General features: G+C 51.9%; 1 protein-coding gene across 3 annotated transcripts in view; it reads right to left on the bottom strand.

Moving 5' to 3' along the window:
• Window positions 1–12,799: 12,799 nt before the first annotated feature.
• Window positions 12,800–13,688, bottom strand: part of PPP2R5C (protein phosphatase 2 regulatory subunit B'gamma) — a 142,666-nt gene continuing 141,777 nt past the window's right edge. For all 3 annotated transcript variants that reach the window (XR_004347962.1, XR_004347963.1, XM_032618870.1), the window contains one exon: window positions 12,800–13,162. The gene's annotated coding sequence lies outside the window, so the exon portion shown is untranslated. The remainder of the gene's footprint in view (window positions 13,163–13,688) is intronic.

Genomic DNA, 13,688 nt, shown 5'->3' with positions numbered 1-13,688 from the left:
TGCCAGCCCGTGGAATCGTGGAATGGGAACTGGGGTCAGAAATTAGGCTGTTATAGAAAACGGAGCCAGTGGAACTTCCTGCACACACGTTTGTGGCTGGAGAGTCATGCTTGCGATAATCACGGCTGTGCTACCGCCACGAGCTGGCCCGATCTAACGGCTTTATCCGACATCCACAACGTTAACAAGGTAGCTTATTATCACCGCAGTTTGAAGACGGGGTAATAGAGCCGAAGGCAGAAGTAACCTGCTTAAGGTCTCACAGGTAGCAAGAGGCAGAGGAGGAGTTCAGACTCAGAGACTGCCTGTGTCTAGAGGCTTCTAATCACCAGGAGCGTGTGGACTGTCTTTTTTCCAGTCTCCACTGTGGCACCAAGCACAAGGGGGCTGCCAACGCTCCCTCCCTCTCCCAAGTGTCCCCTGGCGCCCACCTCCACTTTCCATCTGTAAAACAGTGATCACTGGCCTAGAGCAACTGCATAGCCATCCAAAACTCTGCTCACAGGGTTAACCATCTGAGTGTTCACTTTGAAGAAAGAATCTCCTTCTTTACTCCAAAGGATGGAAACGTTTGATGGGGTGCTCCCACATTTCCAGTGGAATTCCCTATCTGGTGAGGTGTAAAGTACAGGGCAGCGCCCTGCTAGGTTGGGACTTTGCTGAACCTCAGTGCAACGATCCCTTTTCACCATGGGGGCAGAGGGGGGACACTTCCACGATTTTATTGACAAGACAAAACCCCCATTTTGCCCTGAAAGTGGTAGGATCTAAAGGGTTTCATCAGAAAACATGTACTATTTCCCTGATCCCAGTAGATGCTGGAATCCCCCTGCACTGCCAGTCAGCCTTCTTGTAAGTTTGACAACTGCTCTTTCTGTAACCTAAACAATTTCATATTTACTTTCTAAGTTGAGCAAGGAGGGGCCGTGGTTAAGCCATTTAACCTCCTTGCACGTCTGCTCCTCTTCCACGAAGTGAAGATGTGAGACCCCTTGCTTAGAAGCAGCACGTTTCCCAGTATCGCCCGGGCAGCTGTGCACGGCAACCTGGAGGCTGGGGGCTGGTCGTGCATTGAAAATGGGCCTCTGGGGTCAAATAAGGTTGGGAATCACTACGTTAGACAAAGCTTAACGAGTTTCTTCTGGACAGGACTTTTCAGAGCCTCTAGAAGGCCTTGTGAATCTCTGCGGGGCAGGGGAGGTGTAGTTTCTTAAATTCCTTGGCTATGGAATTCTTTTGGTGCAACGTCAAAATCCAGCCAGTGTGGGGCTGGAGATTTACAGGTGATACCTGAAGAACACTGCTGCAGAACACAGACCCATGTGTTTAATAACCAAGGGTCACTACTGCAGCTTTTTGAAAAAGCAGGCAACCAGCGCTTCCCACCAATAGTTAATTAGTCCTCACTTTGGCCAGACAGAGGATTCCGCAGTCACCCACCAGCCTCACTTGCAGGCCTGTTGAGGGACACCTTTCTCCTGTTACTAAGCTGGCTTTGGAGGGGTTTGGAATGCTTGGCTGGCACGGCAGTGGGTGGTGAGAAAGTCCTGGCTCTGGTAGGATCCTGGCCACTACCAGCTGTGTGACCTTGGGTGAGTCTCTTAACCTCTCTGTGCCAAGTTCCCCTTATTTAAATGAGGCTAATGAGTGCAACTGCCCCTGGAGCTATGAGAGGAATACATGAGACAAAGTGGCCAGCACAGCTAGCCACTCACGGGAAGCTCTTTTTTTTTTGCGGTACGCAGGCCTCTCACTGTTGTGGCCTCTCCCGTTGCGGAGCACAGGCTTCAGATGCACAGGCTCAGCGGCCATGGCTCACGGGCCCAGCCGCTCCGCGGCATGTGGGTTCCTCCCGGACCGGGGCATGAACCCGCGTCCCCCACATCGGCAGGCGGGCTCCCAACCACTGTGCCACCAGGGAAGCCCAAAACGTAAGCATTTTAAAGTGTACAATCAGTGGTATTAAGCAAATTTGTGTAACCGTCACCACTATCCATGTCCAGAATGTTTTCATCACCCCAAACAGAAATTTTCAATCCTCTAAACATAACTTCCCATCACCCCAACCCGAGGGGCCGCTCTGAGAAGGGTCGCTCTGGAGGGAAGCCCCTCCTCAGGGCCCCGCCCTCCCCCAGGACCCGGTGCCCGACTTGGCTGGCACCTGCCAGACACAACACCAAAACGCAGCCCCCAGCAGCAGCCTCTTCTCTAGCATTTTCTCAGACTTAAAGCCAAGAACAAGTTAAGCAATTACGTGCTTCTTTAACCTCTCTCAATACTGCACATTCAGAATGAGAAGTGAGGTGGACAATTACATGTGACACAGTGTCCTTGATGGGATCCTGACACAGAAGAAACACACTGGGGAAAAAGTAAGAAACTCTGAACAAACTATGGACTCTAGTTAATAATAATGTATCAATATCATCTCATCAATTGTAGCAAATGTACAACTAATGCAAGATGTTAACAATAAAGGAAATGGTGTGTGTGCCCGTCTATGTGTGTATGTGGGAGGCTGTAATAAGGGCACTCCCTACTCTTAACTTTTCAGTAAATCTAAAACTGACTGATTGATTGCCACGTTGCGGGGCATGCGGGATCTTCGTTCCCCGACCAGGGATCGAATCTGTGCCCCTGCAGTGGAAGCTCAGAGTCTTAATCACTGGACTGTCAGGGAAGTCCCTTTTCTTTTTCTTAATATAGTCTAATAACAGAAAGTGAAGCAGGGTCCGTTGTGATGATCTCATGTGTCAGAGAGCCCCTCCTCTTGAGGGCCAGGCATCCTAACGGACGGTGGGTGCCTTTGGTTCTGGGGAAAAGGATCCCGATGTGGCCATGCCTAGACTGCTCAGGGGCAGGCCCCATCCTGTACAGTGAAACTTGCAACTCTGGGCCGTGGCTCCAGCATCCTAATTATGCTCCCAGAACACCACAGGCCTGTAAAGGTTTTCCAGACACTGAGGCTTATGATGGAAGCAGAGGCGACACGAGTGACAGGTGGGTCTCATGGACGAGGGCCGAGTCCCTTCTGGAGGCGCTGCACAGGCCCCCTCGGGGTGCAGGAGCCACTGCTGGAAGGCCTGCGGGTTGAGCAGGTTGATGCCTGGGTCCAACCCTGGCTCCTTCACTCCAGGCTCTGCGGCCTCGGCAAAGTCTCCCCATCTACGACACTGACCCCGCACCGCTGTTGGAAAGATCTAGTTAAGACAACAAAGTCAAGTGGTTCGCACCTAGAGGGTGCAGGCCCTCCACATACCCACTGTCTACGACTGGTCCCTGAGGCCATTCGAGGACAGGGGGCGCTGCTCGGCTCAACACGTGATCCACGGCCAGCTTTCTGGGCGGATGAACAGGGTGCCCGTTTCCCCGGGCCGCTGCGTCCCGCCAGGCCTTCGCCCCGCTCCTTACTTGGCAGGCATATTCCACGCACCCCGCCTCACCTAGACCTGAGGCAACCCTGTTCTCCCGGCAACACTGTACCCATGTCACAGGCGAGGGAACTGAGGGCCAGATCACCTTTTAGGCGGGTTCTTTATTCAGCAAGTGTTCGAACTCGACTTGCCCACGGCCGCGTGCGGAGGCCGAGACCGGCCGGTTGCCCGCGAGCTTCTGAGTCTAGGTCTCTCCGGCCCTTCACCACTGCACAAAGACACCGTCGCCACCTCGGTCAAGCGCCCGGGACTCGGCTCGGTCCAGTGCCCCATGGCCCGCTTAACCATGTGAGCCCTCGGACCAATCCCCAGGGCCAGGAGCGGGAGGCCTTGGGATTGGCCCATCCCGGCCGGGGGGGCGGGACTCTTGTTCGGAGAGTAGAAGCCTCGCCTTCCCTCCCCACCCAATCTCTGTCATCCGCGTGAATTTCGCTCGCTCGCGAGACTGGCATCCGGTTGGTGCCTTTAACCCCCCACAATGCACCGGCGGGGGCGGGAGAGTCGTATTTTGGCATGGCCTCGCGCGCTGCTTGCGTCATCTTTCCGAGCCGGCTTGGAGATTAGGATCCTGCTGGGGGCCGGAAGTTTGCCCGGCTCCCTGTTTCTGGAGAATAGGATAAGTTTCTTAAAATGGGTCCAAGGGCCTTCTATCGCCGTTCCTTCCCTGGCCCTAAGGCCTTGTCCCCGCAATCGTCTCCGAAGCGCTGGATTCCGTCCTCACTGCTATCTTGGCCTGGCTCGCGCTCCAAGCACGCATTTGATTTTTCTCGTTCCACCTAGAGTAGGGATACTTAAGCTGTGGTCCTTGACTGGAGTTCCGGAGGCTGTGATCCGCTTCAAGGTATATGCAGAATAGGCTGTGTAGGAGCACCTGGGGATTGGTGGGGGCGGAGGGGCTTTCATCAGACTTAGGTGCTGAGAACCCTCACAGGACTAACAGGGCCCCACATGGTCCGACTGTGGGCTCTTTGTCAGCACGGGGCCTGGCACAGATGTCCTCAGATGCTTATTAGAGGGAAGAGAATGTTCTAACTTTATTTCTCCTGATTACCCTCCGCACACTCCTCAATCTACTTCACAGGAACACTTGGTATCACCGCACACAGCTTTTGATTGCACACCTCCCAGGTGGGATCAGGCTCTTCCCTCTGCCGGGTCGTTCATTCATCCATCCTTCCATCAAACCATGATGGAGCCTGTGAACTAGCGAGTGGAGGGATGGAACACAGCGCCAGATACTGGAGACACAGTGGTGAACAAGACAGGCCCAGGCACTGTTCCCGCTGAGCTCATGGTCTCCGGGAGACACAGGGAGGTCGGAGCTGAGGGAAAAGCCGCGAGCGCCTCTGGATTGGTCACCAGGGAGATCTGAGACTGAAGGATAAATAGCTAATAACCGAGTCAGGGTGAGGGGGGGAACGGCACGGGTAAGATTCCGGCCTGTCACGGGAGGAGAGAAGAGAAGAGAAGGCGTAGGGCCAGCGTTTTGACCCTTGGAGGGCTGCTAGGAAGGTGTGGACTGATGAGATGAATGTTTTTGGAAGATGCAAAACCAGGGGTGCTCTCACATGAAGAACTGGCTGGCTGTTTATGTGAGGGATGCAAGAGCAGGAGGGAGTCGGGCAGACGGCGGCGGGAAAGAGGACAGCTGAGCAAGGGCTGGATGTAGAAATCCAACATGTGCAGGAGCCTTCCTGGGCCTCAGTTTGCCCATCTGTAAAGTGTGAGGGCTGGACTCCACCTTTAAGGTCCTCCCACCTGTGATTCGAATTTAGCAACACTCCAGGGAGGTGAGGGTTTGTAAGCGATTACAGCAAGGAGAGAGAAGGAAGGGAGGAGGGAGAGAGTGACACAAACACAAAAGGGGAACTGGGAAGAGCAGGACCCAGGGGCCTGCCCAGGTCAGAGCCATCCTTAGATTCAGACCCTCAGTTGTCCTGCTGTGGGACCTTGGGCAGTTCACTCCAGCTCCCAAGGGCTCAGGTTTTGTCTTTGTGATATGGGGATAGTTAGTAAGATAGGTGACACTGTCTCTGGGTTTTCAGGGATACCATAGCCAGGGAACTGCAACTCAGAAAAAACCAACTACAACATTGATTTGCAAACATATAAAATAATCTCTGGAAAAATAAGCAAGTTTGCCTCCGGGAAGTGGAACTGGGTGAGTGGATGGTGTAGGGCAGAGAGGGCAGAGAGGAGAGGAAGGAAAGTTGTTTTTTTTTTTTTACTGTTTTTGAATTTTGAACCACGTGGCAAGTCAGAGAGCAATGCCAGGCTTCGTGTTTCTGCACTGGTCACAGCCGGGCGCATACCAAACTTGAAGGCAGAGGGCACATTAGCAAGGGCACGTTCTGGGTATCTGGACCCCTGAGTTCTGATTGAGGTCTCCCACCAACATACCCTGGATTTATTTTCTTCACTCATAAATTGGAGACAAGTGGGGACTTTATAGAGGGTAAAGCAAAATCTTAGGACCCTGCTGGCTTGCAGGGATTCGGATTCTACCAGTGACTAGCTGGTGAGCTTGGGTAAATCACTTAATCCCTCAGAACCTCAGTGTTCTCATCTGAAAAATGGGGATTAATGCCACCAACCTAATTGTTGTGAGAATTTGATAAGACGCTGTGTGCAGCAGGGGGACAGTCCAGCATGTGGTAGGTGCTCAGTAAGAATTACTTCCGGGTGGGGTAGGGACGGACTGGGAGTCTGGAATTCGCAAATGCAAACTATTACATACAGAATGGAGAAACAACAAGGGCCTACTGTATAGCACAGGGAACTGTATTCAATATCCTGAGATAAACCATAATGGAAAAGAATATGAAAAAGAAGGTATGTATATGTATAACCGAATCACTTTGCTGTAGAGCAGAAACGAACACAACATTGTAAATCAACTACACTTCAATCAAAAAAAAAATTACTTTCATTCTTTCTCCTATTCCAGCTTTGAAGAACCCATGACAGTTAGGCTGGAGAAACATAACCGAGTTAATGTTTGTTTTTTCCATTTAAAGGCTTTCAGAATGTGTGATGCAGGGAGAACGCGTCAAGAAGCACAGAGTGTCCAGTTTACAGTACAATCTGACCAGCGATTATGTAAAAATACCTGAGCACGAGGGGGCTCAAGGCAGGCCTCCCATATGCTGGGAGGCGGCGGTGCGATCGGGCGGGTGCTCCTGGCGGCCCTCTGGTGGTAAGGAGGGAGATTGCATGTCAGCGTAACGGCCTGGGCGTCTTGCGTCAGGACCTGGCTGATTCCAAGTGTTGCAACCTGGAACAGGAATGTACACTTGTAAAATGTACACTTGTAAAATTAGTGCACACATTCCAGAAATATATAAGCTCTTGAAATATTTATCTATTGTTTGCACATACTGACATTATATATAGTATATGATATATTCTGTTTGGGGGTATTATATATGTGTATGCATATAATATGATTCTGTTAAGCAAACTGTTTTGGAACTTGCTTGTTTCATCTAAACATATATTTTGAATAACTTTCCATGTAAGAACATATAGTTTTAATACAGTTTCGTTTCTTTAAAAATTTATTTTATTTATTTTTGGCTGTGCTGGGTCTTCGTTGCTGTGCACAGGCTTTCTCTAGTTGTGGCAAGCGGGGGCTACTCTTCGTTGCAGTGCACCGGCTCCTCATTGCGGTGGTTTCTCTTGTTGCGGAGCACGGGCTCTAGGCGCGCGGGCTTCAGTAGTTGTGGCACACGGGTTTAGTTGCTCCGTGGCATGTGGGATCTTCCTGGACCAGGGCTGGAACCCATGTCTCCTGCATTGGCAGGCAGATTCTTAACCACTGCGCCACCAGGGAAGCCCCACAGTCTCCATTTTTAAAAACTTTTATGGGGGCTTCCCTGGTGGCGCAGTGGTTGAGAGTCCGCCTGCCGATGCAGGGGACGCGGGTTCGTGCCCCGGTCCGGGAAGATCCCACATGCCGCAGAGTGGCTCAGCCTGTGAGCCATGGCCGCTGAGCCTGTGCGTCTGGAGCCTGTGCTCCGCAACGGGAGAGGCCACAGCAGTGAGAGGCCCGCGTACCGCAAAAAAAAAAAAAATGCTGTGAGAGGCCCGCGTACCGCAAAAAAAAAAAAAAAAAAAAAAAAACTTTTATGGAACAGTTGAAAGCATAAAATATACTAATCTTAAGTCTGCAGCTCAATACATTTTTATATATGTATACACCCATAATGCATTCTTTTTTCCAACAGATAAAAATGTTAATCTCCATAATAATAGTTAATACATCTAATGTGTGCCAGGCACTACTCTTAAGTGCTTCTCCACATAGAACCTTTTTTTTTTTCTTTTAATATTTATTTGGCTGCCCCGGGTCTTAGTTGCAGCACTTGGGATCTTCACTGACGCGTGCAGGATCTTTAGTTGCGGCATGCAGGATCTGGTTCCTGGGCCCCCTGCATTGGGAGCGCAGAGTCTTAACCACTGGACCACCAGGGAAGTCCGCACGTAAAACCTTCTTTAAAGTTTACGTACTATTCCATTCTATGGATGGTCGAAGATAAATATAGCCAACATTAGTTAAAGTGGTGAAAATAGATATTATTCAGTCATTACAGACAGCAGGGGAAAGAGCCGAGTTCTGTTCTGATTTGCGCAGAGGTGACCGGTGTTTAATATAGTTGATTTATGACCCTGTTTATTAAAAAATTTTTTTTATTGCCTTTATTTTTTTTGGCCATGCTGTGTGGCTTACAGGATCTTAGTTCCCCGACCACAGATCTAACCCGGGCCCCTGGCAGTGAGACCGCCGCGTCCTAACCACTGGACCGCCAGGGAAGTCCCTCAGAGTTGACTGGTGTTTCAAAGGGAGGATGAGGGAGTAGGGAGGGGTGTGGGCAGTGGCGCTCGAGTGAAAAATCACCAACGGTGGGTCAGTGTAGATAAGACCTGGCTGGCTGTGTCTGCTAGCCGATAATTACCCGTCAGAATTCTACCCTCCATAAAAGCCCTATCCTTCCTGATGAGTCCGTTTCAAGGGAGTGGCTTTCAGGTCGTTGAGAAAGACACCCCTGAGCTGTGGAAGGTACACATACACCTCAAAAGGGACCGAGCAAGGTTCATAATTGTAAGCCCTTCTTAGTAAATGAGGAAGGCAGGTCAGGGCCTGTGGTCAGGGGTTGGCTGGAACAAATGGGAAATTCTCCTGGCAGCCTTGGGCTTTCTCAGGCAGGCATTTGAATGGGGGGCTGGGGTCATCCTAGGGACACAGCCTCCTGCTGCTAGAAGCAGGCTAGAGTTTAATCGTCTCAGTGCTGGGGTTTGGATGGAACCATTATGTGCCAGGAGCTCTAAGTTCTCAGGATGCACCTGTATTTATTTAATACATTCTCTGGCTTCTACCACTTTTCACTATGGAGAACAAGGCTACCACGAACAGTCTCAGTGGCTAAATTCCTAGAAGCAGATTTGCAGTGTCAAAGGCATGACATTTAAAATAGTTTTAATATTTAATATTTTAAACATTACCCAATTGCCCTTCCAAAGAGTTGTACACGTTTGCATATCCATCACAATAAACATAAATGCTATTTCCTCCCAGCCTCCCCACTGTGCTGTGAATTTCCTTCTGGATCCATGATGACCAGCTCCTCCCACCAGGGTGGCTGACTTTGCTGTGGATGAGCCCCCCCTTCCCTCGGGAGCCCTTGTTTTCTCACTGTGAAACGGGGCGAGGACACATAATGCTAACAATTACAGCAGGTGCCGTCTGCTGAGCTTCCTCTGCCCACTTTAAATGATCATGTCTTTAATCCTCCCAAACACCTACAAGGACTGAATCGTTACCTGCATTTCACAGATGAGAGCACAGAGGGGGATGGAGCTGGAATCGCAGCCCAGTGTGAAGGCTACAAGTCGCCTTCCTCCCTGGAGCCCAGCTTTGGAGGGTGAGCTAGAAAGCTGCCATGAGTGGATGGGGCCCTCTGGCATCTGTCCCAGCTGCCCCTCGGGGGGCATTACGGGGTAATCACCTGTTTGATGTCTCTTCACAGCATAGGGGGATGCAACCCCAGGGAGGCACCGTCAGAGGAAACAGATTCTTTTTCCTCCTTTATAGTGAGAGAAAGGCCAGCTACCTCTTGTGAATTCTGGGTCATCACCTGTAGCGTCCTCGCAAGAGCCGGTTTCAGGGAGAATTAATGGTAAATTGCAAAACCTCATCCTGGAGGAGGGGCGAGCAGGTGGTAGGAGGTGGAACGTCTGCCCCCCTACCCCGGGCCTCCCATGTGGCCAGAGAGAATCACACCACCGGTTTCACTTTCAGTACAGCCTCATTTGGACATTCAGAATTCACTGAACATTGAGGGGATCAGAGGGCAACTCGCTCACCTACCCGCCGCAAATCTATGCATCTACATGAATTCCTCCCTCCCTGCCTTCCTTCTGTTACAATGGATAATCTGTCCTTGTTCCTGTTGAAGACCAACCCCTGCACTTGTGCTCTGGGTTCCAGGCCCCTCTCGCCTTCACAGACCCCATGATGGGCTTATTCCCCTTGATGCACAAACACACTTGAGCAGCCCCTCTGCAGCAGGTCCTGTTTTCTGGTTTCCTAAACCCCAAAGTGTCTCCACCAGGATGCTGAGACGTCCCCTGTCCACGTCCTCACCTTCCGTCCTGCTTCCCACCACGCCCAGCGGTTCTCTCTCCGAGGTCAGCAGCCTCCCCCATGGCCAAGCCCTCCAGAGACCCTTCCCGACCCCACCTGCCTCCGGGCCCCAGGCAGCTGGGCTACTTAGTTTCGTCTTCAATTCATTCTCTTCTGCCCAAGGGGAGGTGCTCGAGGATAGCGCCATCCTGCTCAGAATACAACAAAGACGTGTGTGGAGGGAATGGACCAAATGCGTGAGGTCGAATGGCATCACCATTCAGCGCCACCCAACTGAGCTCGGGGTCACCTTGCTGCTTCTCTTTCCTGTGTGCCTCCTGCGTCTGGTCAAGGGTGTGGGCGGGCAGGGGTGGGTGAAGGATGAGAGCAGTGTTTGGATCCCCGCCACCCGGGTGAGGCACGAGCTTTGCTCCTGCTAAGAACAGGGAGGCCACGCATCCTCTGAGTCTCTGTCCCCGGGCTGCCCCCTAGCTTGGCGCTGGGGTGGTGGGAGAGTGCGTGGACACCCCGTCCACCCTCTGTGCAGGGGGACCCTGCACAGCCTTCTCTGGCCACCAGCCTTCCTTCCCTTGCCATCGCGGCCCGACTCCTTGACACGCGGGCGTTGGGAACGCAGGGGCATCACGCCTGGTCCCCACGGCCAGACGCCCCGAGTCCCAGCGGTAGCAGAGACTTCGCACCCTGAGGCGGCTCTGGCTCCTCCCGGCCGGTCCTCGCTCTCCTGCACGGGACTCCCACTCTCCCCACCTCATTCAATTTGAGGGGCTTACGTGCCCCCCCACCCCGCCACCCCCCGCCTATCGGCTAAGGTCCACATTCCGCAGCGAGCTGGCCCTTGCCGACGTCTGCAGCCTCACTCTTCGGCCACTTTCCCTGGTCCCTCTGGTGACGGTGTAGCGCCAGCAAAACTTCAGGCCTCCCCCATCGCTGGGTCTTTGTACACATCCCTTTGCTTGGAACATTTTCCACCTTCACTGAGTGGAGCCCAATGAGATGTCCCCTGCAGCGCCCCACCCTCTGCCTGTCGTGATCCTGACTTGTTGGGCATCTCTCCGTAGAAGCAGGATGTCTGTGAAGCTCATCACCAGCATTACTGTCTGGCACATCCCGTAAACCCCGTGATGGGATGAGCAGTGAGCGAGACTCCCCCACGGCCTGCCTCTTTCAGGGGTCCAGCCCCTCCCCGGCGGGCATCCCAGCATTTTGCACCTTCATTCGCCTGGCAAAGTGAGCAAAGTCTGCACCCGGGGCAGAGCTGGGCACTGGGGACACACGATGAAAAAGCAGATGAGGTCCCTGTCTGATGGTGGAGGCACTTAACTAAGAAACAAATATAATTACAAATTGTATCAGGGCTCTGAAGGGAAGGGGGTGGGCTGAGGGTAACGGGGGTGTCCAACTCGATAGGGTGGTCAGAGAAGGACTCTTTCAGAGAAAACATTGCCGTTTAGACTGGTGGGATAAAAAGAAGTCAGCCAGGCCACTTTGGGGGATGGGATGGGCATGACAGCCTGTGCAAAGGCCCTGCGGTGGGAAAGAGGTCATCGGGTGAGACATGGAGGCCTGATGGGACACACTGAACGTGGGTTGCAGAAGTCAGCAGGAGTCAGATCAGAGATTCTTATCTCCATGGCGAGGAGTTCAGGCTTTATTTAAGTGCCATGTGAAGGCACTCAAGTGTTTTAAGCAAGAGGGTGACGTGATCACCGTTTAAGATGCTCTGGAGAGAAAGCCGTCACACTGTCTGGGGGATGATGGAAGCTGGGGCAAGGCAGATGGACAGAGAGGTACCTGGGAGGCGCGGTCTCTGGGATTTAAGAATCCCTAGTGGAGGGAGAATCCAGGCTGTGTTCCGGGTTTGACCAGCAGCGGTGACAGCACCAATTCCTGGGATGAAGACGAATGCAGGGTTGTGGCTGGGAGGTGGCAGGCAGGTGTGGCCCGTCCTGCCGGCACCGGCCCCTCTATGTGTGGGTGTCAAGACCGTCCCAGGCACCCTGAGGGCCCAGCGCCCACATGCGCACAGACATCTGTTGATTGGAATTCTCTCCACTATCTTCACCTGGGTCAAGTCTTCACTCTAGGGGGCCTGTGTTTGATTTTAATTTATTATACTCAAGTTTTGAAAGAGCAACGGGTGAAAAATAAGGGTACCTTTTTTTTTTAAATAGAAAATGTGTGGTTATAAATGACTGAGCATTTCTGGTACATCCTGTACAATGCACGGATGACTCCAAAAAGCTTTCCTCAAATGTTCTGAGAAACTTGGATTTTAATATGGCCTTTTTTTCTATTCAGGAAATACCTAAATTTTTACTTGTTAAAGTAAAAACACTTCCATATGAAGCTTGTTGCCTATCTCAAGTAAATCTTTCATTTTCCCAGAGATATTTAAAAAATTCACAACCTAGAAAGAATGCAAGTGGCAGGCAACATAAAGGACGACCCACAAGCACACAACTCTGAGATCCCATTAAATATGTACGATGGACCGGGTGCCAACGCCCACTAGTTCCGGGCTTTCCTGTCTCTGGGTCTATTTCATTTTCTGTAAAACAAGGGTTTTGAACTAGACCAAGGGTTCCCAGAATTCCAGATTCCACAGGTCAGGAGGCTGATCTGCGCTGTTGCCATATTGTTTTTTCTGGGGGGTGGAGGGTGGCCCACGGTACTGCCAACTGTTTTCAAGAAGGGAATTACTAAGAAACTGCTATTTATGTTTGCCATTTAAAATTTTAATGTTAAAATTAATTAATTAATTATATTTATTTTTGGCCGCGTTGGGTCTTCGTTACTGCGCCTGCGCTTTCTCTAGCTGCAGCGAGCGGGGGCTGCTCTTCGTTGTGGTGCGCGGGCTTCTCACTGCGGTGGCTTCTCTTGTTGCGGAGCACGGGCTCTAGGCGCGCGGGCTTCAGTAGTTGTGGCTCGCGGGCTCTAGAGCGCAGGCTCAGTAGTCGTGGCGCACGGGCTTAGCTGCTCCGCGGCATGTGGGATCTTCCCGGACCAGGGATCGAACCCGTGTCCCGTGTTGGCAGGCGGATTCTTTAACATTGCGCCAGCAGGGAAGTCCTGTGTTTGCCATTTCCTGAAGGTTTAATGCCAAGAGTGGAGGAAAAGCATGTCAGTTAAAGGATAGATAGTGCTTTAATGGAAGGGAACCGGCTCATTGCCCTTTCGTCTTGAGTACGGGGGAGCCCTTTATCATGCCCAGCACTGGTGCGTGCAGACTGGCGGCGGGAACCCGTGCACAGCCATCAGAGATCTGACACGGTCCCAGCATCACCTTAGGTGAAGATCTGGGGTCTCAAATCATGTCGGCACGAGCAAGGGGCCAGGAATTGGGAGACGTGGCTTTTACGCTCACTGAACCTCCAGGGACCTGGGTCTCCTCACCCATGAAGCAACTTGCTATGGTATGAAGTCATGCCGGTCTCCAGGCTGGAGAAGAAAGCTCGTGAGGGACGTAGATTAAGTTACGGTTACTGGATCGCTTCTTGGTTTGGGCAGTGGGCCTGTTCATCGTGTTATGAACGAGTAAGTGAAGTCAGGAAGTCTCTTTTGCCAGAGATTCCCACCCTGGAGACTTTGCCTGGGCCCTTACCTTGCCAGAC

Source organism: Phocoena sinus, chromosome 2 (assembly GCF_008692025.1).
Source record: "Phocoena sinus isolate mPhoSin1 chromosome 2, mPhoSin1.pri, whole genome shotgun sequence".
Classification (NCBI taxonomy): Eukaryota; Metazoa; Chordata; class Mammalia; order Artiodactyla; family Phocoenidae; genus Phocoena; species Phocoena sinus.
The sequence above is the reverse complement of the archived record's forward strand: the minus strand, read 5'-3'. Positions and strand labels throughout refer to the sequence as shown.